Raw genomic sequence first — 5,420 nt, forward strand, 5'->3', positions numbered from 1 at the left:
GGTCCCTGCCATAACGTCACTTCTTCCAGGAAGTCTTCGGGTTTGAAGTCTCCCTCCTGTGAGAGTTTCCTTAGCATCTACATTAATGCACTCGTCATTCTGAATTATAAATGCCTCTTTACCTGTCCATCTCCTCCACTCATCTGAGGACCCCTCCCCTCCCCAGGGTAGCGACTGTGGGTCTGGCCCAGAGCAAGTACCTGGTGATAGTTAATAATTAGCACTTTCAGCATGCCTAGTGTGTTTTGAGCTCTTTACATATACTCACACATTTAAAAAACAATTTTTTTTTAAGATTTTATTTATTTATTTGAGAGAGAGAATGAGAGAGAGCATGAGAGGGAAGAGGGTCAGAGGGAGAAGCAGACTCCCCGCTGAGCAGGGAGCCCGATGCGGGACTCGATCCCGGGACTCCAGGATCATGACCTGAGCCGAAGGCAGTCGCTTAACCAACTGAGCCACCCAGGCGCCCAAAAAACAATTTTTTTTTAAGTAAACTCTACTACCAACAGGGGGCTTGAACTCACGACCCAGAGATCAGGAGTCACATGCTCTTCCCACTGAGCCAGCCAGGCGCCCCTGTATACTAACTCATTTAAATGCCAGAACAACCCCATGAGGTGGGTATTATTGGCCCCATTTTTCAGAAGGACAAACTGAAGCCAGAGAGATTCTAAACTTGCCCGAAGTCACACAGCCAGGAAGTGAAGGAAGGAGGATTTTAGTCCAGGCCATCTAGATCCAGTGCCGGCTCTTTTTTTTTTTTTTTAGGAAAAAAAATTTTTTTTTTTTAAGATTTTATTTATTTATTTGAGAGAGAGAGAGAATGAGAGACAGAATGAGCGACAGAGGGCACGAGACGGGGGAGGGTCAGAGGGAGAAGCAGACTCCCTGCCGAGCAGGGAGCCTGATGCGGGACTCGATTCGGGGACTCCAGGATCACGACCTGACCCGAAGGCAGTTGCTTAACCAACTGAGCCACCCAGGCGCCCCCATTGCTGGCTCTTACCCACTGCATGATATTAACTGCATAAGCGAGTGTACGGAAGTGGAGTTGATGCTAAAGAGCCCAGCACACCCTGGACTCCTGCTCATCTTCCCCCAGGAGACATAGTCCCATGCCAGACTTCAGGGAGTTGCCCAAATGCAAGGCCAAGATCTGTACTAATAAAGCATTCTTGGTGAATAGCATTTTAATAAAGACTTGTTGTTTTCCTCTGCCAGAGAAGCCACCCCATTTCCTGCTACCCCACAGGGAGGTCCTGGGAATGGCTAACATTGCTTTGCTGATGAATAACCTCTGGAGTAGCTTTAGGAACAAAAGACCTCGCAGCACCAAGCCTGCTGCCAAACCTCTTAAAGACAATCTCCTCTCTCCTTGCTGGTGGGCACAATGTATGGCTCAAAATCCTGAAATATGCACATTATCTTTGACTCAGGAACTCTCTCTGGAGAAATTTATCTTCAAGACCTACTGTACAAGTCATCAAAGGTGTATATATAAAGGGGTTCCTCATAACATTGTTTATAAAAATAAACACTGGAAAAAACCCCAGGTCTACCCAAAAGGCAATTAGTTTAATAAATTATAGGTTTCTTGGGCGCCTGGGTGGCTCAGTTGGTTAAGCGACTGCCTTCGGCTCAGGTCATGATCCTGGAGTCCCTGGATCGAGTCCCGCATCGGGCTCCCTGCTCAGCGGGGAGTCTGCTTCTCCCTCTGCCCCTCCCCCCTCTCATGCTCTCTCTATCTCATTCTCTCTCAAATAAATAAATAAAATCTTTAAAAAAAATTATAGGTTTCTAAACAGTGGAAAATTATACAACCATTAAAATGCTATTGGGAATCTCTGTTTATTGATGTGGTAGGCTACCCATGAACAGCTGTTGAGTAAAAACACAGGTTATTTTATAGAACAGGTAGAATTAGGTAGTTTATTCCTGAAGGATACATGGAGCATGGTAACAGTAGTTGCCTTTGGGGAGGGCAACAGAGTGGCTGGGGGACCAGAGAGGAAGAGTTACTTTTTTTTTTTTTTTTAAGTAATCTCTACACCCAACATAAATATATATCTGAGTATATCTTGGATAATACTCAAATGTCAACTGTGGTTTACTCTAGGATAACAGGTGATTTTTATTTTAGTTTTTCTTTTTGTTTATCTCTGCATTAAAATTTTTTTCTTGGGGACACCTGGGTGGCTCAGTCAGTTAAGAATCGGCCTTCTGGGGCGCCTGGGTGGCTCAGTCGTTGAGCGTCTGCCTTCAGCTCAGGTCATGATCCCAGGGTCCTGGGATCAAGCCCCGCATCGGGCTCCCTGCTCCGCGGGAAGCCTGCTTCTCCCTCTCCCACTGCCCCTGCTTGTGTTCCCTCTCTCGCTGTCTCTGTCAAAAAATAAAAAAAAAAAAAAAGAATCGGCCTTCTGGGGGTGCCTGGGTGGCTCAGTCGTTAAGCGTCTGCCTTTGGCTCAGGGCATGATCCCAGGGTCGTGGGATCGAGTCCAACATCGGGCTCCTTGCTCAGCGGGGAGCCTGCTTCTCCCTCTGCCGCTCCCTGCCACTCTGCCTACTTGATTCCTCTCTCTCTCTGTGTGTCAAATAAATAAATAAAATCTTTAAAAAAAAAAAAAAGAATCTGCCTTCTGCTTGAGTATTGATCCCAGGGTCCTGGGATCGAGTCCCACATGGGCTCCTTGCTCAGCGGGGAACCTGCTTCTCCCTCTGCCTGCCGTTCCCCCTGCTTGTGCTGACTCTCTCTCTCTTTTTCTTTCTCTCTCTGACAAATAAATAATTAAAGTCTTAAAAAAAAAAAAAGGAGACTCACTCTCCTTCCCTTTCTGAGTCTCCTGGACACTCTGTCCCTATCTATATTCTCTACCTCTTCAATAAACTCTGTTCTCACTTCCTCTCAGCTCCTGTTTGATTTCTATCCTGTGTGAAGCCAGGGACCCTCTTGGATGGTCCTATGGGATCCCACTCTGGGTCCTTGGACCCAACCAGCCTGCATCAAAAATGGTCTGCAGGGGCGCCTGGTGGCTCGGTCAGTTAAGCATCCGACTCTTGATTTCAGCTCAGGTTATGATCTCAGAGTCCTGGGATCGAGTCCCATGTCTGGCTCCCTGCTCATTGGGGAGCCTGCTTCTCCTTCTCCCTCTGCCCCTCCCCTTGCTCATGTTCTCTCTCGCTCTTGCTCGCTGTCAAATAAATAAAATATTTAAAAATATATATTTAGGGCGCCTGGGTGGCTCAGTTGGTTAAGCGACTGCCTTCGGCTCAGGTCATGATCCTGGAGTCCCAGGATCGAGTCCCGCATCGGGCTCCCTGCTCGGCGGGGAGCCTGCTTCTCCCTCTCCCACTCCCCCCTGCTTGTGTTCCCTCTCTCGCTGTGTCTTTCTCTGTCAAAAAAAAAAAAATATGTATATATATATATATATATATATATATATATATATATATATATATTTTTAGGGGCGCCTGGGTGGCTCAGTTGTTAAGCATCTGCCTTCGGCTCAGGTCATGATCCCAGGGTCCTAGGATCGAGCCCCACATCCGGCTCCTTGCTCAGCAGGGAGCCTGCTTCTTCCTCTCCCTCTGCCTGCTTCGCCCTGCTTGTGCTCTCTCTCTCTGTCAAATAAATAAATAAAATAAAATATATATATTTTTAAAAAAAAGGGAAAATATATGGTGCTCAGCATTAGTCATTGAGTAAATGCAAACTAAAACCAGAATAAGATACCACCATACAGCTTTTAGAATAGCTTGAATTTATTTATTATTTATTTATTTATTTTTAAAGATTTCATTTATTTATTTGACAGAGAGAGACACAGCAAGAGAGGGAACACAAGCAGGGGGAGTGGGAGAAGCAGGCTTTCCCCTGAGCGGGGAGCCTGATGCGGGGCTCGATCCCAGGACCCTGGGATCATGACCTGAGCCGAAGGCAGACGCTTAACGACTGAGCCACCCAGGCGCCCCAGAATGGCTTGAATTTAAAAGACTTACCATACTTTGGGGCACCTGGCTGGCTCAGTCAGTAGACCGGTAGACCATATGACTCTTGATTCCGGGCTGTGAGTTTGAGCCCTACGTTGGGTGCAGAGATTACTTACAATCTTTTATTTTTTTTGAGGCTACTTAAAATCTTTAAAAAAGAAAAAGGACCTTGCCTTTTATCTAGTTCAGTTTTGTTTATTTGTTTTTGTTTTCCCCCTGATTTTAATTAAAATCCTGCAGTGGCTCCTCATTGCTCTGAGGACACAGTCCCAGCTGCTGACCACGAGTAACAGCACCAAGCACTCTCCTTACCTGCCTGTTGGGTCTAGTCTCCTGCATCTCCCTCCTCCAGCCAGACTGAACTACCTGAAAATTCTGAGCCTTCTTTTCTGGGCTTTTGTCCAGGTGGTGACTTCTGGCACTCTGGCTAACTCAGATGTCGCTTCCCCCAGGAAGCCTTCCCTGAGCACCTTGTACCCTCCCATCATGTGACTTGTTAATCTTGAATCATCGTGCTAGTCTCCTACTGATATGGCTATTCTAGTTCTGAGGTACTCTACTGAAATTTTTCCATATCATTGGCAATCAGCTGCTTCCCTGAGTCCCTCAAGTGCTCCCCACACCTGGGGGGCTATCTCCTATGCCCCCCAGATGTCCCTGCCACCCAGGGGCCTGGGCACCCTGCTCTGGTGTTTATTTTGAGTGGCTTGGTGCCCAGGTTCTACGAGTTGTTAAATATTATTAATGTCATTGTTGCTTATTGCCCAGGATTGTAAATCCCTGGTTCCCTTGTCTGTTTATTCCACCTGAGCGAAAGCTCCTTGAGGGCAGGAAGGCACTCCCCTCACCAGCAAAACACTTGGCACATGCTCGGTGCCCAGTGAGTGTTTACCAAATGAGTGAACGGATGGGTGAGTGAGTGAATGCAGCCTGAGAAGTTGCAGAGTCACTCGGGAAAACTATGGGCCCCTCCCCACCCTCAGTCTGGACTCTGGAGTTTCTTCCTGCCATGGAAACCTTGCTCTTTGCCCAGGTTTTATCACTGTGCTAGTCTACACCCCTGCAGGAGGCTCCTTCCACCTGCCACCGCCTGGCTCGGCTTGACCTTCCCTTCCTGTGAAACTTGGATTCTCGCCAAGAAGTGCTGATCCTGGGAGGATGAAGATGTATCCCTTTCTTTCGTGAACCCATGAGTAGACAAGCACACATGTGCACACGTGCACAAGCAAACACATGCTGCACAGGACCGTCTACATGCTCACTGACTGTGGTAAGGTGACCACCTCAGCCTGGTTTAACCCGAGGTTCCCTGGTTTCAACACTGAGGGTCCTACACTCCAGGAGCCCCCTCTGTCCCTGGCAAACAGGGATGGTCTCTCTAGCACTGGGTTTGTTGGCTCATTCTTCATGGACAGTGGAGGAGTGATGGT

Source organism: Neomonachus schauinslandi, chromosome 16, assembly GCF_002201575.2.
Source record: "Neomonachus schauinslandi chromosome 16, ASM220157v2, whole genome shotgun sequence".
Classification (NCBI taxonomy): domain Eukaryota; kingdom Metazoa; phylum Chordata; class Mammalia; order Carnivora; family Phocidae; genus Neomonachus; species Neomonachus schauinslandi.